The sequence below is a fragment of the Protopterus annectens genome, chromosome 9.part0, assembly GCF_019279795.1.
Source record: "Protopterus annectens isolate FY-2018-M chromosome 9.part0, PAN1.0, whole genome shotgun sequence".
Classification (NCBI taxonomy): Eukaryota; Metazoa; Chordata; order Ceratodontiformes; family Protopteridae; genus Protopterus; species Protopterus annectens.
In genome coordinates, this window is record NC_056743.1 from 1,012,507,031 (window position 1) to 1,012,533,937 (window position 26,907).

Sequence of the window (26,907 nt, forward strand, 5' to 3'; positions counted from 1 at the left end):
GGCCTTGTATGTTAGGCAAAGGTCACCTCTGAGCAAGCGGTGGCGACTGAATAGAGCTGGAGTTCTTTCAGTCGGGCAGCATAGGACAGATGTTTGAGACCCTTTATCCTTTTGGTGAGGAACTTTTGTGGCCTCTCCAGCTGCTGCAAGTGTCGGGTCAGATACATTCGAATGGGGCATTGTACTCAATCATTGGTCTGATGAGTGATGAGTATAGGGAGACTATGACCTCCCTTGATCTAGATGAGAATCCCTTCATGATAAGGTGGGCAATGTAGAAGGTCTTCCTAACTACTTTAGCTACATGGGTGTCGAATGACAGACTACTATCAACCTGGGTCCCCAGGTCCCTGATAACTTCTTCTGTGCTCAGTGGATTGCCACCTATTTGGTAGCTAGGGGTAACCTTGTTTTTCCGAAGGGTATGACTATGCATTTTTGGCATTTAACTTTAGGCCATGGCTCTGGCACCAGTTATCCGTTTCTGTGAGACCCTTCTGAAGGATATCTGTGTCAGATGTGTTTTCTACTATGGCCCAGTTTGCAGTCATCTGCAAACTTTGTCAGCTCATAACCCTCCTGTGTTTGCTTGTACTTGGAAAAGTAGATGCCAAACAAGAGTGGAGCCCAGGACTGAGCCCTGTGGGACACCACTTGTGACAGGCTTTGAGTCTGACATGAAGCCAGCAACTCTGACCCTGTGGGTTCTGTCACTCAGCCAGTTTGAAACCCATCTTGTGATGTATGGGTTAACATTTAAGCTGATGAGTTTTTCAATGATACCCGAGTGGGGTATTGTATCGAAGGCCTTAGCGAGAACGAGGTAGGCTATATGGACTGGCTTTCCCTCATCAATGGCTTTGGTGACTGTTTGAAAAAAGTCAACCAAGTTTAGAAGGCATGATCTGCCTTTGACAAAGCCAAACTGGGATGGATCCAAAGTCTGCAAATTCCTATGTCTTTATTTATGAGGTCCATTATGATCCTCTCCATGGCTTTGCAGATAAGGCTTGTCAAGCTAATGGGCGGTAATTTCAGGGTCGGTGGAGGCACCGCCTTTGTGAAGTGGGACCACAGTTGCAGTCGCCACTCCTGGAGTGCGTATCCAGAGGTAAGACTATGATTAAACAGCTGTCCTAGCTGTGGGTTTTAATTCCTCGTTGAGTTAAATTGGAGCACACAGCGGGGACACCATCAGGTCCCATGGATGCTGTGTTTTGCTTTGGAGAGCAGTTCTCACTTGGGCTGGAGATGTTTGGGGGCTGCAATCGCTTGGTATAGATATCTCTCCTTTTGGGGGGAGGGAGAGAAGTTTGCACTGAACCTGTCAGCCAGTATGTTGGCAATGTCTGTAGGATCAGTAATCTTCACATCATTTTGAACTAGTTCTGAGCATATCTGGGAGTTTCCTCCCAGGTTTCTTTATAGCTAAAGAAGGCCTTATGATTGTCTTTTGAGTCTTTAGCTATTTTTCTCTCAAAATTTGCTTTGGATGATTTTATGAGAGCTCTTAGTTTTTACTTATAGTGATCAAGGGTGTCTTACCTTTTAAGAGTTTTGCTCTATCTTGTAGTAGCTTCCTCCTTTTGTTGAAGCGTTTGTTTATGTCTGGGGTCCACCAGACTGGGCCAGCTTACCTTTGGTACAAAGAGTCTTTGTTTTGCTTGGGATTGCCTTATCCATGCAGTCCTGCAGGTGCTGGTAGAAGGCATTTGTAAGTGATTCAGCGGCTTGAGTACTGTTTTCTGCCTCGGGGGCCTTAAAGGAGACCACACTAGTCTTTAGAAGTGTGAAGTCGGCTTTGAGAAGTTCTTTACTGTGGTCTTTTTATTTCAGGTGGGGGTGGGATGAGGACCTCCAAGAGATTAGTTTGTGATCTGATCTCACCAGTGGGGGTATACTTCCAGTGTTGAACATTGTGCTCCCATGTTACGTGATGATGAGATCAAGTATGTTATCTCCTCTTGTGGGGATGGTGACTGGTTGTTCCCATGGCATTTGAGTTTATGAATTCCAGGAACTTTTGGGCTAGGGTGTTTGGGCTTGAGTAGTGTTCCCAGTCTATATTAGGGTAATTGAAGTCACCTAGTATGATGGTGTTTGGTGATACATTTATCCCTCTAGTGTTTTCAGGAGGCCATGTGAGGTTCCTGAGTTTGTGAGGAGTGGCCTGTAACATGCACTACAATTTGTAGAGCAGTCTTGCCTATGGTTAATTGCACCTGGATGGTCTCGATGCATCGTGCGTTGCCAGTCTTGAGGTGTGGGTGTCTTTGATGAATATGGATACCCCACCTCCTTTCTTAGTATTGTCAGGATTTTGGGGCGGAGCATGATAGAGGTAAAACCTGATAAGCTGGGGTGCTCTCAGGAGCCTTGAACCAGGTTTCTGTCACAGCACAGACATCGATGTTCTCCATACTGAGAGAGGGCCTCGAGTGCGTGCATTTTGAGGATTTAGACTTCTGGCATTAGAGCAGCATTACCCTTAGTTTTTTCCCTTTTTTGTTGTTCTAGGGTGGTAGGTTTTGGGAATTTGAGGCCTTGCCTAAAAAAGGCACTATGAGGGGTGGCAAGGCCTTTGCCAATATCCGGAATCCCAGGGTGACAGGTGCAAGCCGTCCTTGAAGCGAGAAAGTGGCTTGTCCAGCATGTCATCCCAGGCAGACAGACACTTGGATCCCTTTGAATGACACTGGTGTTTAAGCCAATGTTAACAGAAAGCTGATCAATGCTTATCTCTGTATTGTGGCATCATTCTTGGGTGAAGGTAGGATACTGCTCATAGGGTCAGGATTCATACCACTACCTGGGCTACACATAATCAGAGAGGCTCCTCAATGTCTCTTTCGTATGTGGTCAAGGAGTGCACGTCTCAGGTGTTTACACCAAGCGTGGACAATGACTGAGTCATGTTTAGCCTGCTGTTGAGGCCACTACAGGTGCTTCCGTTATGTGGCGGATTCTGGCGCCCGACAGGCGGCTTACTGTGTAGGCCTTCTCCTTTACTCAGTCTGGTGGCAGGATGTCAGTGTGTACTGAGCATATGGAGCCCGCAATGACTAGTGTAATAGTAATACTGGCAGCTGTGTTTGGCCTATAAGGGCTGCTGACCTGTTTGACACTCCTGACTGCTGAGGTCCTATGTGTTGCCCAGGTGTTGTGTTCTGAGGTGGGTTGGTTTGTTTGGGTGTCTGCTTTGGTGGCCTCTGCATGCTGGGTGGATTTTTTGATCAGAGCCTCCGAGTATGTCTTTGTGTGTTTATGTGTATGATTTGAGGTTGTAATGGTACTATGTGAGACTGGGTCTATAGTGTGTGTGGTAACCTTCTCCTCCTGACTGGTCTTGCCAGTCCTATGTTGACAGAGCTCAGCCTCCAGTTTGGCCGTATAGTTGCATCTCATGTATTTGTGTTTTGTGGGAGGAGGAGGGTTGTCTGTGTACATGAGGCAATTGTAACATTGCCTCAATATTCCCAGGTTCACCAGCTGAGCAGGAGAGGACACTAGCAACTGATCCCTCGACATGCTAGAAGGATAGACAAAAAACTTTAAAAGATTTATATAATAAAATATTTTTTTTATATATATATAGAGTATGTATACAAAGAAAAATATTTATAAGATAGAGAAATAATTAAAATATATAATTTTTTATATATAGATATAGTTAGATTTATGAAATATAGACTTCTATGCTTAGTAAAGTATTTTTAAAAAAATATTTATGTACAGTTTAAATATATATAGAGGTTCTATCAGAGCTGAAACACTATAAAAGTGGCACTGAAACAAAGAAAGTTAAACCGTAAAATACTTAAAAAAAATCTAAAATAAAAAAACAAAAAACAAAAAAACACAAAAAAAAAAAAAAATAAAAGAAAAAGAAAAAAAGAAGATTTTTTGTAGTATCAGAAAAGAAAAAGGAAAAGAAGAAAAGAGAAAAAAGAAATTTTTTAAAGTAAAAAAAAAGAGAAATATATACAAAGAAAAGTAAAATAAAAGAGTTTTTAGAAGAGGTAAAAAAAAAAAAAGTATAAAAAAAAGAAAGTGTCAAGAAAAAGAAAAAAAAAAAAAGAAAAGGAGAAAAATTATATAAAAAAGATTGAAAAGCAAAAACAGAGTGTAAAAGAAAAAAAAGAAATAGAAAAAAAGAAAGTTTCAAAAGAAAAAAAACAGAAAAAAAAAAAAAATACATAGAAGAATAAAAATTAAACACAGAAAAGAAAAAAATAAAATTTTTTTTACATTTTTTTTTTGTTGTATACAAAAAAGAAAAAAAACAAATTTTTTTTTTTATAAAAAATTTTAAAACATTTTTTCAAAAAAGTAAAAAAACATATATAAAAAATAAAAAGCAAACTTTTAAAAAAGTTAAAGTCAAACACAAAATAATAAAATATATAAAATTCTTTTTAAATATAATCTTTTTTACATTTTATATATTTTTGGTCTACTTTTCTATTATATTTTTTTTTTTAGACAGGGAGACATTCTTTTTTTTCCTTCTCTTTTTCTCTTTCCCTTCCCTTTTTTTTTTTTATTTTTTTTTTTTCTCTTCTCTTTTTTTTTTTTTTTTTATTTTTTTTTTTTTTTTTTATTTTTTTATGTTCTTTTCCTCTACTTTTTTTATTTTTTTTACCTTTTTTTTTTTATTTTCTTTTATTTTTCTATCCTTTTTTTCTATTTTTTTATCTTTTTTTTTATGTCCTTTTCCACCTTTTTTTTTTTTTCTCTCTTTTCCTGCACCTTTTTCTATATATTTTTTTTCCTCTTTTCTTTTTTCTCTTTTTGTTGTTTTTTTTTTCAAAAAAAAAAAAAAATATATGTTTTATTTTTTAAAAAGCTTCAAAATAAAAAAAGTTAATATATTTTTTTTTTTTGAAATTTTTTTTATAGATAATATATATGATATATATATATATATATATATATATATATATATATATAAATATATAAATATATAGATATATAAATATATATATATATATATATATATATAGATATATATATATATATATAGATATATATATATATATCTATATGTATATAGATATATATATATATATAGATATATATAGATATATATATATATATATATATATATATAGATACAGATATATATAGATACAGATATATATATATATATACAGATATATAAATATATAGATGGTTCCCTATCAGAAGCCTGAAACACTATAAGCCTGAAAATCAAAATCCTGAAACCAAAAGCCTGAAAATTCAAAATCCCGAAAACCCAAAATCCTGAAACTCAAAATCCTGAAAACACAAATAATGCTAATATGTCACTATAAAGACACTAATATCTACCAACTGACCCTGACCCTAACCCTAAGGTCCGTCACTATCGCACACTCACCTGACCCGCGCCCTAACCCTAACTCACTTAAACCGCCCCTAACCCCAATATTTGTCACTATTGCATACATGCCTAACCTGCGCCCTAACCCTAACAGAAAACCAACCGCACACTCACCTGAACCCAATGCATGACCTAACACCACAGGGCTAACAATAGCAAAGCCACAATGACGTCAGTATGTCCATTTTGTGTTTTCAGGATTTTGAGTTTCAGGATTTTGGGTTTTCGGAATTTTGAATTTTCAGGCTTTTGGTTTCAGGATTTTGATTTTCAGGCTTATAGTGTTTCAGGCTTCTGATAGGGACCCATATAGATATATATATAGATAGATAGATAGATATATATATACAGATATATAAATATAGATATAGATATATATATATATATATATATATATAGATATATATATATATATAGATATATATATATATATATATATATATAGATACAGATATATATATATACATATAGATATAGATATATATACAGATATACAAATATAGATATAGATTTTATATATATATATATATCTATAAATATATATATATATATATATATATATATATATATATAGAGAGAGAGAGAGAGAGATATTGGTGTGTGTACACACATATACACAGACACGCATACATATATATATATATATATATATACATATATATATATATATATATATATATATATATATATACATATACACACAAAACACAAAAGCTGGAAATACACATTCAAAAAAACTGTCATGTATAAAAGGCAAGAATAGCTTTTTATCATTATGCTACGCTGTCCATATTATCCTGCAATCCGAATGGCCTTACAGGTAAAGATAAAAAGGAAAGAGTACTGAACTATATTAAGAAATGCAGAGTACAAGCAGCAATGCTGCAGGAGACACATTTGTAAAGAAATGTGTGTGAATTTGACAAAGAATTTCAGAATGGACATTCTACAGAATATTAGAGAGAGAGAGAAGAGGAGTAATTACACTAATTGCAAGAGTGATTCCAATACTGGTAAAATAAAATATATAAAAAAGCCAAAATGGTAGATTTGTAGTAATAATGGGCTACTGGTAAGGGAAGAGGATTAAAATGGCATGTACTTATATTCCATCGAAAAGTATAATGGAGCTTAAGAAAATTTTGTAAGAAATGATCAGTTTTCAGCAGGGAAATGTAAGTTATGTATTTACCATAATTATGCATCTGTATTGTCCGTTTTCATTCTTCCTCAATGAATGTGTTTGGACTGTCCTCTGACCTGACTCTGCCACTTTTATGCAGTCTAGGATCCAACTCCTGAGCTTCTCCCTTTACCCATAATGCCTCTGTACTGCTTTACCTCAGGTCGATTCTGCTGCCTCTAAGCTATGTTTGTAAAAATGTAATATAATCATAACACTGACAGAAAAAGATGTACAATGGTTCCTCACAAACTCCATCAAGTCATTCTCAAAGACAAGCAAAGGGGAAGGCGGGAAGGAAGCGGAGGAAGAATGAAAATGGACAACACAGAGGCATAGCTATGATAAGTACGCAAGTTAAATACCTGATGTCAGTTTCATTCATTCCTTAACCTATTCCTGGAGATGACATCTAGTTTACAATGAGTCACAAATGTATGAGCTTTAGACCAAGTGGCAGCTGCACAAACATCATCAAGGGAAGCTCTGGACCAAAAAGCAGATGATGTACCCATTGACCTAGCTGAATGAGTGTTGGGTGGTCTTGGCAAGGTCAAACTTTTTAAAGACTACATATGAGAAACACAATCAATCAGTTATCCATTTGGCTACTGTAGTTTTTGATACAGGCCTACCCAATTCATTTTTGGCAACGGTAATGAATAACTGATTAGTCTTCATCTCTCTTTACAGAACAAAAGAATTTAGGAAGTTGTCTGTACATCTAAAGAATGGATCATGTATTCTCAGTTATTCTCAAATTTAGGGAGGAAAACTGGCAGCCGGTGACTTATGTTGGCTTCTGATGCAACTTTAGATACGATGGATTTGTATGCAAAGCAACTCTGTCCTTATGGAAGATCAAGTAATGTGGTTTAAGAGTGTACTTGGAGTTCAGAGACTTGCTTTGCCAAAGTTATGGCTATGATAAACTGTTTTCCAAGAAATGTAAAGCACACTAGTGCAGTGAGTTCAAAGTGTGACTTGTACCAGACTCTGTACAAGTTAGGGGATATAGGGTCTTTCATAGGTGGCCTAAGTAAAAAGGTACCCTTAAGAAATGCCTTACACAGCTTAAATGATGCCAAAGACAAAACATTTGTCTTTGACTTGAACATTTAAAATGGCAGCCAGTTGAACTTTAATAGTAGAGAAACTAGCTCCATCTTGAAAAAGAAATCTTAGGAATTCTAAAACAGTACGGAATGGAGCAGAGAAAGGATCCAGATCTCTTAGCTGAGCCCGTAATGAAAATCTCTTACATCATCTTTTAGAAACCTTTCTCGTAGAAAGTTTCCATCATATTTTATAAATCTTTCTTGTAGAGGGTTTCTAAGATGGAAACAAAACTCGCTGAACAGGAGAAGAAAGCCTGGAATGTCTAGCCATCATTGTAATTGAAAAAAAACATGGGGTCAATTTGAGGCCTGGTATGTCCGGAACAGTCAGGCCTGACAGGTGGGAGAGGAGATCTGGACTGGGGTCCAGTTTCCATCGAGCACATGTTAGATAAGACCAGAGAGTAAGGGAAACCAAACCAGCTGAGGCCAAAAGGGGCAATGAGGATTAATCTGCTCTTCAATCGGACAGCTTTCTGAAGAAACTCTGGAATTAGGAGTAGGGGAGGATAAGCATAAAGAAGACTGGAGAGCCAAATGAGGATTACAGCATCTCTCGTTGACTGTCCCCGAGGATGGGATTAAGGCAAAGAACATGCTGCACTTGTTGAGGGGAGAGGCCCATAGGTTGCAGCATTGTGGACCCCACTGGTGGAAGACGTTTGCCACTGACATTGCCAGACCACTTGAAGCCATCAGAATATTTCTGCTGAGCCTGTCCACTAGACAATTTGATTTCCCCAGAATATGCATCACTATAAAAAAAGCAGTGGATGGTATCGCCCACTGCCAAACTCTCATTGCTTCTTGGCAAAGAGGGTAAGATCTGATTCCTCCCATTTGTTGATGTACCAAACCCACTGACATACTGTCCTTTAAATAGGAACTGTCCACAGGGTGTGTGTGTTCTGGAAGGCCTGCAACGCTAATAGGATCACTCATCTCCAGGACATTTATATGCAATTTGGTCTCTACGTGCCTTTAACAGTCCCATCCAATGTAATGCCCCCTCCCACTCCCACTCAAAATAGGTGGCGTCCATGGTCAACTTGGCAATGGGTGGAGAAAGGATAAAAGGGTGACCTTGGCAAATCTTGTTGGACTGGATCCACCATACTAACAAGTTCTTGCACACCTTGGACAGTCTTGTTGGAAACTAAGGCCTGGTGTAAAATGGACCATTGCACTTATAAAGTCCACTGAAGGATTCTTATGTGAAAACAAGCTGTTGGCATTAATGTGACTGCAGCAGCCATAGATCCCAGAGCTCTTAAAATTAATTTGGCTGCAGGGAAATTAGACAGAACCTGACTGACATGTAACCTTAAAGTAAGAATTATGCTCTGTGGTAAGAATCCTTGAAGATTCACTGCATCTAGGTGAGCCCCTATAAACTCCAAGATACGAGTCAACTGAAGAAAACAGTCTCTGGCTGTTACCAATAGATGCCTGGTTGATGTGGTGAGAAGCCAGTTGTCTAAACAAGGAAACACCCGGAATCCATGCAGTCTTACCTGAACTGCAACCACTGCTACATCTGATGAACACTCTAGAGGAGGTGGTAAGACCAAAGGGCAGGGGTCTAAATGGATAATGACGGACTTGCAGCCAGAAGCGAAGGAATCTTCAGAATAGTCCGTTAATTTTTATGTAATAGTACACATTTTTCAGATCTACTGAGCACATCCAATCGCCTTTCTGGAGTTAACGGTAGAATGGACTGAAAAGTGACCATCTGGAATTTTGGAGTTCTTTAAATAACAGAGATTCAGGATGGGTTTCAGGTTCCCTGTTTTCTTTGGCACTAAAATGAACCTAGAGTTAAAAAATAAAAACAGATCCTCTTTGGCTTGGTGGGACCTCTTGGGATGACTCACGGCTAGCAGCTTTTGGATTTCCACTGCTGCTTGCTCCCGTTGACTGGGTGGAACACCAGTGGAGACCTTTTTTTATCCTTTGTGGATTTTGTAAAAAGGGAATAAAATATCTTCTGAATACAATTCTTTGCATCTATGCGTCTTTTGTGATCGCTGCTCAGGCTTTCAGGTCCAAACACAAGCATCTGCTGACCATCTCCAGAGAAGAACAATTGGGCAAACTTTCAGGAATCCTGGAAGGGTTTGTCAGAGAAAATTCTCCAGACCCTTGATTTTTTCAGACCCCTTCTGCTGTGTAGGAGGAGTCTTCCATTATTATAATTATTTCCCCCTCTGCCTCAGGGAGAAAATCTATGCATGAATCTCAAAAAGGCCTTTGATTTCCAAAACCACATTTTCTTACCACCACACTGAATTCTTGAGAAAGATCTCTGCAGGGTACAAAACTGGACTCCTAAAGCAGACAGGGTCTTTCCATCTTGTTCACTACAGGAAAGTGTCTAACGGTGGGCCCAAAAAGGAAGGATCCATCAAAAGAAGCACTGATGAATGAGATGTTAAAAGGCTCCGTAAAGTCACAGAAGGTATGCCTCCTAATGGATACGCCCATACTGGCAGCCCATGAGGAACCTTCAAACACGAGATTAACCTCATGGACATATTTGATATAGACTGCAAGGTGCCAGTCAAAGAATAGTTGTGTAAAATCTTACCATAACCACAGATGTTCTTCTCTTCCATGTTGCAGTACTCTAATTGGATTTCCTGCCCTCGGGCGACTTGTATGTTGGCTCCTATACAAAAGCTTCATCTTGGCTACTGCAGCTGCGTGGACGTCACATGCAAGGCCATAAACCAGGGGCCTTAAATGTGACGTCTGCACGCACAATCCTCAGAACTTGAAGCTCAGCAGGTAGAGTAGAAGGCCCAGCAGGAGATGTCAGTGGTGTCGGGTATGGGACCCTGGGATCCTTCTGTAGCATAGATAGGTCTAGGGTGAAGCTGGGATGAAAGGAGAATAAAGAGGGGGGTTACTGGTGGGTGGACAGGAATATTGCAACATGGAAGGGAAGGACATCTGTAAGATTTTACACAACTATTCTATGTCTTTCTATTCCTATGTTGCATTATTCTTGTTGTGGGAGAATACCACAGCTTAGCTGGATGAAAGGGTGGCAGATGCAGAAGAGGATTCTACAAAGTCCTGTATGATTGCCCTGGCGAATCCTGCACGTGCTCTGGAGACTTTGTCTAGCTTGTAATCTTTGGTGAAAGTGTGGCTAGAGGAGAGCTCCTTTTACTTGTGTCAGGAAGTCCACCTTACAGGGTAACTTGTAGTGATTGCCCTTGGCTAGACTGAGAAGTAGGGGGGAACCAGTGCTGCCTTGGCCAGTGGGGAGTCACTAACAAGATTGTCGGTTTATCCTTCCCGATTTTCAGGAGGATTTTCTGAATCAGTGGGGGGGGGGGGGGGGGGAGGCATAAAGAAACTTCCCCTTCAAGGAGATGCTGAAGGCATCTACTCTCCAGGCTAGAGGGGAGTAGGTCTTTGAGCAGAAAGTCTTCAGCTGCCTATTCTGGGGGAAGGCAAACAGGTCTATTTGAAGAGTGCCCACGGTGGACTATATATCTAGAAGACAGTCCTGTTCAGCATCCATTCGTGTTGTGGAGAGAATGACCTGCTTAGGAGATCTGCCTGCTTAATGTCCTGCGAGGGGATGTATGATGCCTGCAGGGACATGTTTTGGCGAAAGGCTAGGTCCCATATCAGCAGGCTTATTCTGAAGAGCTGATATGCCTTTGTCCCTCCCAGTTTGTTGAGGTACCACATTACAGTGGTATTGTCTGTTACTATTAGAACCACCCCTGGTAGAAGCAAAGGGGTAAAGATTTTTAGAGCTAAGAAGACTGCTGTCATTTCTTTGACATTGATGTGTTTGACTTTTAAAGGAAGGATGCCAGTTTGCTTGAACCCTGTAAGATGCCATTGTTGCACCCCAACCTGAAACTGAGGCATCTGTATGCATTACTTGGGTCAGGGGGGGCTGAAGTGGAAGTCCCAGGTTTAGCTTGACTTGTTGGATCCACCAGCTAATGTCTTCCTACAGACAGGGAAGGAGGAGAATAACTTGTTCCATGTGATTCAGGTGCTGGGACCAAATGTTTTAGATGTACCACTGTAGCTTGCGTATATGCATTCTGACCAGTGGTAGCATAGGAATGGTTCCTGCCATTAAGCCCAGGAGTCAAAGGAATTGCCTTGCAGTTACTGTCAGAGTGCAGGATCTCCTTGAAGTGGGCGGTCAGGGACAGTACCTTGTCCTGTGGAGAAACGCCTTCATTTTGTCTGTTCAGATTCTGCAACCCAGAAAAATCTTGTCCTGGTCAGGGTTCAAGGAGGACTCTGGAAGGTCGAGGGTGAACCCTAGATTTTGCATAAGGGACATGGTGAAGTGCAGATGATTTGAGAGGGTATCTTTTGACTCTGCTAGTATTAGAATGTCGTCCAGATAGGGGTAAATCTGAATTCCTTGAGTTCTGTAGAAGGCAATGGCTGGGGCAAGCCATTCTGTGAACACTCTCGGAATGGGGGGGCAGTGGACAAACCAAAGGGCAAAGCGGTAAACTGGAAATGAGAGGAGGGCCTAGAGAAACGCAGAAATCTTCTGGGGGAAGTCTTGATGGGTATCTGTAGGTAGGCCTCTTTTAGGCCCAAGGTGGCCATGAAAGCCTTGGCTGGTATAAGAGGTCGCAGGGTGGGAAGTGACCGCATTTTGAAGGTGGGCACCTGAAGATAAAGATTTAGGAAGGAAAGGTCTAAGATGGGTCTCCAAGGGCCATCTTTCTTAGGGACCAGGAAGAGACTAGAGTAGAAACCTTTTCCTTCCTGTCCTGAGGGGACAGGTTCTATAGTCCCCAGCTTCAGCAGGTCTGTCAAAACCTGTGGAAGGAGATGTAGCTGGTTTTTAGGGGGGTATGGGATGTCTCTCTCCTGGGTGTTTTTCTTTCTGGGGAGTAAATATACTTTTTGGATTATAGATAGTACCCACTGGTCTGTGGTTATGGTTTGCCAGAAGGGGAGGCAGTCGGGAAGGCATGCTGAAAGTGGAAGGTGGGCAAGGCAGTCACGCATTGTTGGGGCCTCCTCTGTCCTGAAAGGGTTGACTGCACTGAGGAAGCAGGGCAGCAGGTCTGGACGTGGTGGGTCTTCTTGTACCGCTTCTAAATCGGGAAGAGGAAGTACCGGTCTGAGTAGGGTTTTGCCTTAGAAAGGTGGCTTTAGCAGGGTAGTTTCTGTAGTACTTGGGAATGGAGGACACCAGTAAATGTTATGTCCTGCAATTCCTTACTTTTTTCTTGCAAATTCTTGGAGATCTGCAGATTGCTTTCCAAAAAGGAAATTGTGATCCGGGGGGGGGGGGGGGGGTATTCAAGATCTTTGACTTGAAGTCTTCTGGGAGATTCTGAAGTCTCAGCTAGGAGTATCTCCTGAGAACAGAAGTAGATGCTGCAGAGCGAGCAGATGCTTCTGCAACATCATAGCTGCATCTAATTGAGTATCTGGCTACTTGTGTAGCCAGAGAAAGTTTGGAGTAGATGTCAGCCTTAATGGGGCTGTCAGGGATAGAAGCCAGCATGGAGGAGCTTAAGAGACCAAGTCCAGAGCATACTTGGTCATGTGAGTCTGATAGTAAATGGCTCTGAAAGCTATGTGGAGGAAGTGTATACCTTCTTACCAATCCTATCCACAGATTTGCCGCCTTTATCAGTGGGTAGGAGTGAGCCAAAGGGAAGCAGCCTGGATTGCTTAACAGGGTAGGTGGCAATCACTAGAAGGTCTACCGAGGGTGGTTTGACTAAGAACTTTTACTTATTAGGCACCTTGTAGAAGCGATCTGGGCGCTTGGGGGCAGGTAGCTGCGAGTCTCTGGCCTTAGATGCATAATTAAAGGCATCCAAGTATACAGGCAGAACTGGAGGAATAGCAGAAAGGGAGGGAAGTTCAACTTGAAGAAGCTCGAAGTACCTCTTTTGGGTGTCAGTCATTTGTGAGGTATCCCATCTGAAATGGTCTTTCATTTTGGTGATGGTCTCACCAAATTTAATATCTTCAGGGGGTGAATCCCCCTCAATAGAATCCTCATCAGGAGAATACTCCTGGGGAGATGCAATTTGGGAGGTGTAAGATGTGGAGTCTTCTGAGGAGAAAAAGGAAGTATCATGCTCTTTCCTCCCCAACCTGAGATGGCATGGGGGGAGGAAGAGACTGCAAAGATAGAGTTAGTATGGGATGAGGCTGAAGACCTAAGGGTCATAAAGACCTGCATCAGGGAAGAAGTGAAGGTCTGCCAATCCAGTAGGCCTTCTGCTGTGGAGGAGGCATGCTTGTTTTTCTGTTTCTTTTTAGTCAGGGTGGATGTTGGAACCAGCCTGGAATCAGGATTAGTGGGAACCGTTATCAGAAGTCTGGATCATGGTCGGAGGTACCACAGATTCTGATTCCCCCTCAACCTCGACAGTGGTCGGTTTCTGGGTAGGCTCAGTGGACGTGCCGGCCGTCGGCTGAGCAATGGCTTTCCCAAAGGTCGTAGTTGAAGTAGACAGATCCTCTAGGCGCCCCTCCGCTCCTAAACTGGCGAGTCCAGTAATGGATCGGCAGGCGAAGAAGGCCTAGTAAGCTTGGGCTTCTTACGCGGAGGTTCTGATGTGGCCCCTGAGGCAGGATACATTCTTAGGGCTAACCGCTTAAGGCGCTGTTTTTCTAAGTACAGGTTTAGTGCGGCCAGATGGCAGAGTAGGGTCTTCGGCACAAACAATTGACAAATGGAGCAAGCGGAACGGTCTTGCTCCCGGCCTAGGCAAAAAAACATACCTATCATGGGCGTCTTATGGGGTCTGGCACCCGCATTGGCATTTACCCTTTTTACCTGACATCAGCTATAAATTGATGCAACAAACCAAGCCTAAGCAATAACAATCGGGTATGAAAAATTCAAAAACCCAACTGATTACTTAGCTTTATTGAGACGTCTGATGAGGAGTGAACACATGATGTGTCAGTCTGTGGCTGAAAAGTTCTGAAGATTGTGGGTTCAGATGTCACATTTAAGGCCCTGGTTTATGGCCTTACATGTGACAACCCCCGCAGTTGCAACAGCCAAGCTGAAGCTTTTGTACAGGAGCCAATGTACGAATTGCCAGAGGGCAGGAAATCCCACAACTAGAACCCTACAACATAGGAATAGAAGGACATTAAGCTTTTACTTCCTCCGCAAACATGGACCCGGGGTAGAGTTAGAAAGTTCGTGTCCCTCTCCGACTTAGTAAAATGTGCCAGGTAATTCAGCAATCGTATAGTAAAGGTCGCATATGCATATACTCACTTTCTATATCTGTTCAAACCCCTAGACTCTATTGGGGAAGGAGAAAGGAGCTTTGCTCTGCTAGATTCTTTTTTGTGGCTGCCGCAACAACCATGGCATCTACAGGACTCTCTTAGAACTAATCCTGCCAGTCTGGTAGTGCACTGAGGACCTTTGTCCAGGCATTTGGGGATGGGGTCTATGGAGTGACTCTTTCCATGCCCAGCAAGAGACGTTGTTATGCTCATCTGCCGGGGAGGAGGGGGGGGGGGAATAACCCAAGATGTAAACAGGCCAGACCCAAAAGCTTCCAGGAACAGATTCCTCCTGAGAAGGGTTCTGGGAAGACCATCCACCTTTTTACAGTAGGATTTCTAAAATATCTCCACAGGAGATCTAAGTGGCTCATTTTGCACAGTTTCTTCCGAGGAGCATCTTCAGTGTGACACTCTGGAAAAGTGGTGGAGGAAAGGGGAAGTCCCTGTGCAGTGACTGTCTGGAAGCTCTTACAGGCTTGGCTGTCCCTGTGGAATAAGATGATGAGACTTAGTACTCAAATCTGGAGTTGGAATAGAATCCAAAGAGGCAACAGCTGAAGAATCCCCTGGACAGGAGAAAACCCTTTCCACTACCTCAAACGCAGAAGGTCCAGGAGAAGTAGAAAACAGCCTCCCTGGAGTCAAAGTTTTCGGTTCAGCTAATGTTCCATTCCATCCAGGTTCCACCCCCAAGGAGGGAATCGGACCCAATCCGTCCAAAGCCAAGGCACCAAGGGGAAGCAACAGCTCCGAAACCTTCACTGTCAAAATCATTCCCCGGACCAAGCACTGAAACACTGGCTCCCAAACTCGTTCTGCTCCGAAATGTTTGGAGCAGAACAGATCAGGGAAAGAGTGGGAGTCGAGGAAGGTAACCTTCTCAGATCCAGTGCCTTGATGCTCAGGATCTTTGGATCCAACAGTTCCGAAACCACAGGTCGGATCAGGGGAGGAGTCACTATAGGGTGTATCAAAGGTTGTAGACTCATGGATCCAATTGGGGATGGAGACTGAAGGACCCCTACCTGAATCGAAGCTCTAAGGAACTTTCTCATTTTCCTATCCATATCATGCTCAGAAAGACTCCAGGAATATCTGACAAAGGAAGATGCTGAGGGAGGACGAGAAGTCTGTTTTGAGAGTCATCTCAAGAAAAGGAGACCTCAATCTCAAGGATACCAGCTTCAGAGAGAAGCACAGAGACCGGATCCAAGGAGACCTGACTGGGCACAAGACTGGATGGGACACCTTTTTAACCTTCGGAACAGTAGGATCTGACTATGTCGGATCCAATGCCTTTTTTATTTTTAAAGGCAACTCTGAACTCCGAGCGGAAGGGGGGGGGGTCAGACAGGGGAGTGCTTTCTAGACTCCCTGGTCTCCAAAGCCTTATGACTTCTCCAGGATGTCTGAGCCCCTGATGTAGAAGGAACTGCAAAACAGGAAGCAGGCAACAAGACTATTTAAAATTTTGGTACGCCTATCACTGACTGCCCTGTCATTAAAACTCTCACAGATTTCACATGAAATCTGAATGTGACCATGGCCTAAACAATACACGCACTCCCTGTGGGCACCAGAACTGGGCATCTTATGCCCACAGGAAGTGCACTTCTTGAAACAGGTAGGTTCTTCTGCCATACTGGAATACAACAATCATAAGCACGAAAAACTATTAACAGGAAACATTTTTCTTTTTTACATATATATATATATATATATATATATATATATATATATATGAAAAAGAGAAGATTACACCAACAATGGTAAAAAGGAAAACCTTATGAGAGTTAAGAAAAAGGGGATCTACTACCAACAATGGTAGGACAGAGGCTACACTGAGTAGAAGAAAAGGTCTAGACATTCTAAGATGTTAGAGAGAGGAAGGCACCAACGAATAAAAAGACTTAGTAGTGAAAAAAATGTCAGTATCACTCACAAAACACCAGTAAACTGCCTAGAGCATGAAAATTGCAACCGATCAATAGAGTCAAATGAGATTGGAGGTAAAGCAGTGATCAGGGAGCACTACGGGTAAAGGAAGGAGCTCAAGAGTTGGATTCCAGACTGCAAAATAAGTGTCCAAGTCGGATCCATAGATCGGATCCAAACCCATTCATTGAGTTGCAAATGAAAATGACATCCGGTATTAAAAGATATATAATCACCAAAACTATGTATCTGTTGTTCATTTTCATTCTTCCTCAATGTATGGGTTACAGATCCAACCTCAAATCCGACTTGGCCACATATTGTAGACTTAAGGATACAAATTCCTCCCTCTACCCATAATGCCCCAGCCACCCTACAACACCTCGGATCAAGTTTGCTGCCTTATAGAATCTAAGATAGAGTAGGACGAAAGAAATAACAGTAAAGCTGGGGCTCAAACATGGAAGCAACAGGTTCCAAACTATCCTTAAGACCACTCCAGAAGATGAAAAGAAAGGGAAAGGAGGATGGAGAGTTGAGGAAGAATGAAACTGGACAGCACAGACGCACAGTTATGGTAAGTACATAACTTTGATATCTGATGCTGTCACTTTTCATTCTTCTTGAATGTATGGGACAGAGTCCCTAGCTACATGGATCTTCAGTAGACCTGATGGAAGGATATTCCAGAGAATTGACAAACCAAAAGCAGCGCTGTTTCTAGAGGTCAAATCTAGCTTGTAATGAGAAATAAAGCTATGAGCATTAGACCAAGTAGTTACTCCACAAATGTTATCAATCGAGTTTATAAACCAGAAGGCAGAAGTGGCGGCCATGAATGTACAGTGGATATAAAAAGTGCACACACCCCTGTTAAAATGACAAGTTTTTGTGATATAAGAGAGAGACCACAATAAATCATTAAAAAAAAAAACTTTTCCCACCTTTAATGTTACCTGTAACCTCTACAATTCAATTGAAAAACAAATCTGCTAGGGGAAAAATATAAAAAATAAAAAATGTACAATAAGCTGGTTGCATAAGTGTGCACACCCTTAAACTAATACTTTGTTGAAGCACCTTTTGATTTAATTACAACACTCAGTCTTCTTGGGTAGGAGTCTATCAGCATGGCACATCTTGACTTTGCGATATTTGCCCACTCTTCCTTGCAAAAGTGCTCCAAATCTGTCAGACTGCGAGAGCATCTCTTGTGCACAGCACTCTTCAGGTCACCCCACAGATGTTCTACTGGATTTAGGTCTTGGCTGTGGGTGAGCCATTCCAAGATTTTAATTTTCTTCTGGTGAAACCATTCTTTTGTTTACTTTGATGTATGCTTGGGGTTATTGTGTTTAAAGGCGAAATTCCTATTCATCTTTTTAGCAGACGCCTTAAGGTTTTGGGCCCAAAGTGACTGGTATTTGGAACTGTTCATATTTCCCTCCACCTTGACTAAAGCCCCAGTTCCAGCTGAAGAAAAGCAACCCCAAAGCATGATACTGCCAGCACCATGCTGTACCGTGGGGATGGTGTTCTGGTGATGCGAAGTGCTGTTTTTGTGCCAAACTTAACTTTTGGAATTGTGGCCAAAAAATTCAACCTTGGTCTCAATCAGACCATAACACATTTCCCACATGCTTTTAGACAGACTTGGTGTATTGTTTTGCAAGTTTTAGCCAGGCTTGGATGTTTTTCTGTGTAAGAAAATGTTCTGTCTTGCAACCCTACCCATTATCCAGACATATGGAGAATATGGGAGATTACAACCAAATGCTTTGCAACTACGGTATGCACGGCCAAACCAATAGTAAATCCAAAACAAGAACGGCCAGCAGATGAATACCAGGACACAAAATTCAAAAACAAATATTTATTAAATGCTCATATAGATATACAGACCGGTTTCAGCTCTACATTCTTCATCAGTATATTAAATTCCACCCCCAGGGTGTAAAGCCTATTTAAGCTATCCCCCAACCAATAGGAAACATAGTATAGTCCAACAAAAATTGCCAAGAACACAGGGTATCACATCCAATACTGACAAGAAAATGTGACTAATTAAAAAAGATATATGTATGATCTCTTGGACAAGAAGCTTAAATCGATGACTTCCAAGATCGCTGCACATTGAGTAACAGCTTAATTCTAGCCCTCAATGACTTCCAAGATGGCTTAACATTGAGTAACAGCTTAATTCTAGCCCTCCCAGTGCAAAAACAAACTTAGCAGGGAAAGCCAGTGGACCTAAATTTATGGATAAATTTCAGTAACTGCCCAGCAAATGCACTGTCTGGATGCAGGGAAAAAAGAAATACAGAGGGCCTGAAGGAAAATCGGCTGCAAACGTGCCAAAAGACTTCAGCAAAAAGCAGTGCAAGCTCCAGATATGACTTTCAGTAACCTATAGGAAAGTATAAGGCAACTGCACACATACCTGATTAAAATAAACCAAATGCTGATGGTATACCAATTCACACAATAAAAAGCTGAGAAAAATGAAAGAAGCTTTAAACAGATATTCAGATAAGGTGATAAAACTGCAAAACTCAGGTCGAAATGAAGAAAAGACGACACTGCACAAGACACATTTCAAAAAAATAACAGAATTAGAGTACAGAGCATGCAAGTTAAACCTGACATTTTCTGCTGTACCAGAGAAGCTGGAAGGAAGAGACTATTAATTTTATGAAAGCACAAATAAGCAACTAGAATGGTATTCCAGAACAGGAGTTGTTAAATGAAAGGACACACTGTGTGTATGCTCTAAACCTGACTGTGAAAGCAACCTAGACCTTTAATAGCAAATATGCAATCTTACCATCAGGAGGAGTACAGACTAAAAAATATGGCAGGAGGACAAAGTACTAAAAGTAGGAGAGAGTAGCGTGCTTGTGGAGAATGACTACTCTCTACACCAGGAAGAAGAGGAGTAAAGTTATTCAATTATTCAGGGAATGCCAAGAAGCAGGCGAGAGACTCAAACTGCTGTTACTCAGACAACTTCAAAATAATTTTCCCTGGAGTGACAAAATAATTTTTCGATGAAACACATCCTAAGGAGAAAATACAAAAGTTTGCTGAACAAATCCTGAGCTGTGAAACAGAAGAGTATTTTTCTTCTGGTAATTAAGACCACAGACTATGCCAGTGAAACCTTTTCCAATGCTTCAAAAGAAAATGCTTGACAAAAAAGGGAAAAAAAATCCTATTATGAGGATGAAACTTCAATATTTGAAGATGTACATAGTTTTGTGTATTAAGTTAAAGGTTGTAGGGGTATTAGGGATGTTTTTTGAAGGCTTTCAATAAAACAAAAAGCTTTATAAGATATGATGTAGACTGAAACAGATATGACAAGAAACTACTGTATAAAAAAGATCACCCAGCCAAACAGAATAAGCACATAAAAAGCTGCTATACATAAAAGGTGTGAATAAAAACTTTCTAAGAAATGTTGCTTTCAGTAATTACAGCCTTTAAATGTTAATGGCCTCAGAGAGAAATACAAAAAAGAAAGTGTAGTGAACTACATTAAAAAATGTAGAGTGCAAATAGTTAGGCAGGAGAGACACTTGGAAAGAATTGAACAGGTGAATTTGATAAAGAAAGGATTTCAGGATGCTTACTCAGAGGAATACCTGGGGCAAAGGAAAGGAGGAGTATTTAGATTAACTGCAAGAGCAGCTCCAACAGTGATAGCAGAGGATAAAAAAGATAATGGTAGATGTGTAGTAGGGAGGAGGAATACACTGGCACCAAAAACTGCTATAATGGAGTTCAAGAAATTTCTGGAAGAAATAATCAGCTTTCAGCAAGGAACATTACTTATAGGTGGGGAGTGAAATTTGATCTCCAACAGTGAAGGTGCGTCTGGGGGCTCAGAAGGGAAAATATAACAACAGAGGGTAGATTTTTGAAGAAATTTATGAAAATATTTGGGATGGAAGAAATGAATTCAATACTAGGAGTTCAGAGTGAATTTATACATTATTCCTCAAGATATAAAAACTGGGGTAGGCTAGACAGAATTTACATTTCACATGAACATCTGCATTTAACTAATTCTTGATAGACACCCAATTAACTATTTCAGATCATGCAGTAATAATGAAAATAAAAACACAGGGTAATGTAATAAAAATGAGACAAAGGCGCTTTCCCACCTATCTGCTGAAAACAGAGGAATATTAGGAATGGGTAGTAGAAATTATTCAAGATCTATTACAGAAGCTAGACATTTCTTCTGAAAATATAGCTAGCGAGTGGGATAAAATTAGTGGGGTTTAAAAATAGGGTGGAAATGCAAGAAAAGGAGATATGGTTAAGAAGCAACAAGAATTAGAGGGACTGACAAAAGTTAAAATATTGTAAAAGAGGGGGGATCCCACAGAACAAGGGGAGGAGTAACTGCAGAATGCTAAACAAAAAAAAAGGGATTACCTCAATGATATGCATGAGTTTAGAAAGATTCCTGTTGAGCAATTTTTTTTAATAACTCTACAGCACAAAAATTCTTAGCACAACTCCAGCAACAGAAAATAGCGAGGGGTGTCGCCAAGCTTAGGGAACCTATAACAAGGAAGATAAGAGATCCTGTAGAAGTATCAAAAATACATCAAATTCTATGAAAGTCTGTATACAAAGCAGAGAAATATGGCAATCAAGAATTGTACAAATGGAAATGTTTATGGAAGAATTAAGTATGCCAAGGCTAGAGGCAGATGAGGCTCAAGTACTAACAGGATAGGAGAAGATGAGATAAAAATGGTGATGTATAATCAAGCTACAAGAATGTGCCCAGCAATAGATGTTATTCCTGTGGTAGATTGGAAGCTAGGAAGAAAACAAATGACAAAGATCTGGAAGGTTTTGTCTGACAGTATTCTAAGAGAAGTACCAACATCTTTGAAGAAATCCGCTGCAGCTTTAATATCTAATGACGGTAAAGATCCACCAGACCCAGCTTCATGCAGACCCATTTCAATACTAAACCACAATTATAAAGTGTTTGTGTCTGTAATGGCTAAAAACATGGCATAAGTGATGCCAAAACTGACAGATATGGAGCAATGTGGTTTTGTGGAGGGGATGCAAACATGCAATATTAACAGAACACTGATGGCCCATACGGAAAGAGAATGCAAGAAAATACCACTGTTACTGGTGGGTGTTGATGCAGACAAAGCATTTGACAGAGTAAGCTGGGACTTCAAGAGCAGGGCAATGCAAGGATTTGCATTCCCGATAAAATTATAAGGTTGATTAGGAAGACATGAGGGATCACAGGTGAAAATTAAAGTGGGTAGGGGTCGTCTCTGATAATTTCTGCCTGAACAGAGGAACCTCTTTTCCCTTTGTTATATGCACTATATTTAGAACCAATGGCTAAAAATAAGGGACTCAGAAACTTCAAGGATATAATTGATATGGTAGTCAAGAGAAGCTGTCTATCTGTAGATATTTTATATCTGACAAAGCCAGAAAGGGTCATTACAGTGCCGTGGAAAGAAAAGTTGTGTAAAATCTTATCATAACTATAGAGGCCCTCTTCAATGTTGCAGTATTCTACATATGGGTTTACCCTAAAGTCTCGTGCACATACGGCCAGTATCCAAAAGCTTTCAGTCCCTCTGTGGTGCGTGAGACGTCTGACGTGGGCTATAAATGACGTCGGCATGCACCAGCCCTCAGAACAGAGGCCCCAGTCAGAGCCAGAAGTGCAATGCCATACCACTGCCATCAAGAAAGGGAATGCCATACCATTGCCATCAAGAAAAGGAAGTCATTAGCTGACAGGAGTGGAAGGAGGGAGGGAAGGAAAACTGCAACATGGAAGAGAAGGACATCTATGGTTATGTTAATATTTTACACAACTTTTCTATGCCCTTCTAGTCCCATGTTGCAGTATTCTGCACATGGGTGAGTGCCAAAGCTAACTGGTATTGGGGTAGTGGCCTAGAGACAGACTCCAGGAATCCATGAAGGATAGCCCTGGTGAACCTTGCCCTGGATCTGGAGATGTGGTCAAGTTTGTGGCGTTTGGTGAAGGTGTGGATCGAAGACCAAGTAGCAAAGTACAGTTGTGTACACTTGCCATAAATGTAGATGTTCAAATGTATTCACTGTTACAGTCATCACATTTGGGTTATCTGCCTGCAGGTAGCCGCTAGCCAGCCTGAATACCAGAGTTTTCAGATTTCTGTGTCGGATGCTGTCGCTTCTTCCATGATGTCAGATCGTCAGGGGTATAAAACATGCAGCCGACACCATTACATTAGTTTTTCTTGCCCCAGATGTCAGATGCCCCCACAATAGGAAGCAATTATATGGCATGGTACACCCCCAGTAAAAAGCAAACACACATGATATAATATATGCCAAACAAGAAGGAAAGGTAGAGCCAAGAGAAGTCAGGGGCTGGAGGCAGGGTAACCAGGACTGCAACAGTGAATACACTCAAACTACATTTATGGTAAGTGTACACAACTGTACTATGTTCTTCGTGTTTCACAGTTGCAGTCATCACATTTGGGTTGATTCCCAAAGCTACGGAAGGCTGGAGGCAGTTAAAGAGCATTAGGGCTAGCAATCAGGCTTTGTAAGACTGCTGTGGCAAATCCAGTTCTGGATTTAGAAAAGATAGGTAGGTGGTAATGCTTGGTGAATGTACAGAGCTCCAGGTAGCAGCTTCCAGGATGTCCCTGGTAGGGACTCCTCAGAAATGCCGTAGAGGTAGATGCAGCCCTGGTGGAATGTGATCTTATCCCCTGTGGGGTAGGTTTTCCATGGTGCTTGTAGCAGACATGGATGGAATGGGCTATCCATTTGGAAATGGTTTGCTTTGAAATGGCATTGCCCTCTGCCCCTGCAGCAAAGCACCTGGTCAGATTTTCTGAGAAGCTTAGTTCTGTCCAAATAGAATCTAAGCAGTCTGTGCACATCCACAGAATGCAGTATCTTTTTCCCCCTTATTTTGAGGATTAGGGAAAGAAGTAGGCAAATGAATGGACTGGTTTAGAGCCACACTAGACACCACCTTGGGCATAAAGGATGGATTAGTCCTGAGGGAAACCCGGTCCGCATGAAGATAATGAAGGGTTCCACTGCCATGAGGGCATGCAGTTCAGACACTCTTCTTGCAGAAGTGATGACTAGAAGGAAGGCAGTTTTCCAAGAAAGGAATTTCAACTCTGCTGTAGCAGCTGGTTCAAAGGGGGAGAAGAGTGAGTTTTTCCAATACAAAGTTAAGGTCCCAGGCTGGAGTGGGAGCTCTCCTGGGGGGGGGGGGGGGGGGTCCTTAACTTTTCAGTCCCTATAAGGAATTGTTTTAGCAGGGGATGAGAGAAGAAGGGTGGGCTCAGTATTATAATGTGCTGAAATGGCAGAAGCATGAATCTTAACTGAAGAGGAAGATAGGCCCTTGTGGGCAATTTCTGTTAAGTACTCTAGAATATGAGGTAAGCCGGGAACCGTTGTGCCCATCCCCTGAGCCTGGCTCCTGGAAAAGTATCTTTTCCACTTTTCTGAATAGGATTGTCTAGTACTAGGCCGCCTTGCCTCAAGAATGACATCCAGCACCTGGTTACTGAGGGTTGTTAGCTCAGGGAATTATAGCCAGGCTGCAAGGTTCAGGGTTTGAAGGTGAGGGTGCAGAATTTGGCCCGTCTGCTGGGACAGCAGGAGAAGGGGTCTGAGGCAGGTGCCATGGTTGTAGCACTGTCAACTGCACAAAAGGGGGTACACCAATGCTGGCATGGCCAGTCTGGGGCAATCAGGATTGTCCTTCGAGAGGAGAGGCAGAGGGGGGAAAAGGCATAATTGAGAGGCTTTCCCAGGTAAAGGACAGGGAATCCACTTTCCAATCTTGACTGTGGGGAGTTCTGGTGCAGAATTTGTTCAATTGGTAGTTCTGAGGGGAGGCAAAGTACAGTTTTGTACCTACCATAAATGTAGATGTCCGAGAGGTATGCATCTGCAGTCCTAACATATGGGTTGTCCTGCCTCAGGCAGCCCTTCGGTCGGCCGGATTCCAAAGTCTGGGTCTGGCCTCGGCTGATGTCGCACTTCACCCGACATCATAGCTGCTGTGTATTGGGTATAAAGGCATCAGCCGACGCCATTTTCCTCAGTGTTTCTTGCCCCAGATGTCAGGTGCCCTCTAGGAAGGCTAAATTTGGATAAATGCAAATGATTCCAAACAGTAGAGAGCAAACAATATAAGAATGTATATACATATATACAAATACACCATAATAGATTCCCCCAGCTAGCTACAAGATGGGTAAATACCCTAGGAGTACCACAGAGGGGAAGGAGGGTGGGTAATCCTGACTGCAGATGCATACCTCTCGGACATCTACATTTATGGTAGGTACAAAACTGTACTATGTCCTTCAAGGATGCATCTGCAGTCCTAACATATGGGTAGAATACCATAGCCAAACTGGGGGAGGAGGTACTAAGACAAAGATGGTGTAGTTAAGATCCCTTGCAAAACAGCAGTTGCAAAACCTGCTCGGGATCTGGAATATAAAGGAAGATTATAATGCTTGGCAAATGCATGCACGGAGCTCCAAGTAGCAACTTCTAAAATGTCTTTGGTAGCCACTCCTCGTAGGAAAGCTGTAGTGGTGGCTGTAGCCCTTGTGGAGTGAGGCCTGATATTTTCTGGAGTTGTCTTTCCATGAAAAGAGTAGCAAAATCTAATGCAATTTCCTATCCATTTTGAGATTGTCTGTTTTGAAATTGCTTTTCCTTGCATTCCTGTTGCATATGCTACCAGAAGCTGGTCAGTTTTTCTGTTGGTTTTAGCTCTGTCCAGATAGTAGCGTAATTGTCTGTGTACATCCAAGGTATGTAGTAGTCTTTCCCCCCTGTTCTGTGGGTTGGGGAAGAATGTTGGTAAGTGAATTGCTTGGTTCAATGATACTCTGGAGACCACTTTTGGCATAAAAGTAGGGTTAGTTCTCAAAGACACTCTATCCTGATGGAAGATAAGGAAGGGCTGTACTGCCATTAATGCCTGTAACTCAGAAACCCTTCTTGCTGAAGTGATTGCAAACAGGAAAGCAGTTTTCCAAGATAAGAACTGTAATTATGCTGTTGCTGCTGGTTCAAAAGGGGGAAGTGTTAACTTTTCCAGCACAAAGTTAAGGTCCCATGTAGGCAAAGGTGGCTTCCTTGAAGGCTTTACATTTTTAATTCCTCTCAGAAACTGTCTGGGTAGAGGATGAGAGAAAACTGGAGGATCCATGTTGTATTCTGCTGAAATTGCTGATGCATGAATCTTAATGGAGGAGTAAGACAGGCCATTGCGGAAAAGTTCTGCTAAGTATTCCAGGATGCTAGCTATGTTTGGTAATGATACATTTTCTCCTTTTGCTGTACTCCAAATGAGGTATCTTTTCCATTTGGCTGAATAAGTCTTCCTTGTGGAGGGTCTGAGTGCCTCCAGGATAATGTCTTTAACCCTCTGAGATAAATCTGGGTTATTTTGTTTTATGTAATACTCCAAGCAGCTAGCTGTAGTGTTTTCAAGCTTGGATGTAGGATCTTGTAATTGTTCTGTGTTAGAAGTAAAGGACATAGAGGTAGAGGCCATGCGTGTGTCCGAGACATACTCCTCAGTAGGGGGTACCAATGCTGCCTCGGCCAGTCTGGAGCTATCAGGATTATCCTTGGGTGATCTTCTTTGATCTTCAGTAGGACTTTGTACATCAAAGGAAGAGGTGGGAATGCATATGCTGTCAGGTTTTCCCAACTGAAGGATAGGGAGTCCACCTTCCAAGCAAGTGGGTGGTATGTCCTTGTGCAGAATTTCTTCAATTGGTGGTTGTGTGGGGATGCGAACAGGTCTATTTCTGGTAGTCCCCATTTCTTTGTAATGGTTTTGAAGATATCTGGATGCAGCATCCATTCGTGAGCATCCGTGGTAGTTCTGCTTAAGGTGTCTGCTAGTGAATTTTCTTTTCCTGGCACAAATTTGGCCTGGAGTTGAATGTTGA